General features: G+C 32.2%; 1 non-coding gene across 1 annotated transcript; it reads left to right on the plus strand.

Moving 5' to 3' along the window:
- The first annotated feature begins 629 nt into the window (after nucleotides 1-629).
- On the plus strand, nucleotides 630-735 carry LOC138812953 (U6 spliceosomal RNA). Its single transcript, XR_011367665.1, has one exon. It is a non-coding gene; the product is annotated as a U6 spliceosomal RNA (small nuclear RNA).
- Nucleotides 736-985: the final 250 nt, after the last annotated feature.

Below are 985 nucleotides of genomic sequence, written 5' to 3' on the forward strand. Positions count from 1 at the left end.
ACTGGATAAAGCTATCAGTAGCCTTTAAATTTACTCACTAAGATTACTATTTATAGTTCATCTCATCATTTGTATGTGGATTATATCATTATTTGTTCATCACTAACATATAACGTAAAGGAGCCCTGAAGATTTAACAGAAACCATGTACTTAAAATCTTAACTCTTCACTCTGCTTCTTTACACAGTCTTTGCAACTTCTCATTAGTAAAGTTTCTATAAAATCTGAAATGTACATACTTACTAGTACATGCTACCAGAAGTATTATATACTTTATCAAAAAATTTTATGACCTGCCAAACAGTCTTAATTTTGCCATATATAAGCAAATCCCAAAATTAAACATATTTAAAATATTAAAACTTTTAACAAACGTTAACATTTGCTGCAATGATCATTATGACAAGTGCCTTTTGTAGAATAATTGAATTCCTCCTCCTACAAATCTCATGAACAACAGATATCTGGGATTATTTTGTTTTTGATATGTCAATCTTGACTTTATTCTTAAATGTGTGCTTATGTAAGCAACACATGGTTCTAAAATTTCACAATTCTTTTGAACTTATTTTTGTTGAATTGTCAAGTTTAAGAAAATCAATTACTCTTTATATATAAAAAATGTTTTGTGCTCAATTTGGCTGCACATACACTAAAATTGGAACATACAGAGAAGATTAGCATGGTCCCTGCACAAGGATGATACACAAATTAATGAATCGTTCCATATTTTTACAACAAAAGATGCTGGAAGGGATATGGCCAGAAGGGAGCCTACTGCATTCTTGGTGGGAGTGTAAACTTGTTCATCCACTTTGGAAAGCAGTTTGGAGGTTCCTCAAAAGCCTCCACATAGAGCTCCCTATTATACAGCAATCCCACTTTTGGGCATTCTCCCAAATGATCACAAACCAGTCCATACTAAAACTACCACCACAACAATGTTTATTGTAGCATTATTTTCCATAGTTAAGATATGCAACC

This window comes from Dipodomys merriami, unplaced genomic scaffold, assembly GCF_024711535.1.
Source record: "Dipodomys merriami isolate MVZ:Mamm:240054 unplaced genomic scaffold, mDipMer1.0.p SCAF_570, whole genome shotgun sequence".
In the NCBI taxonomy this organism is placed as follows: domain Eukaryota; kingdom Metazoa; phylum Chordata; class Mammalia; order Rodentia; family Heteromyidae; genus Dipodomys; species Dipodomys merriami.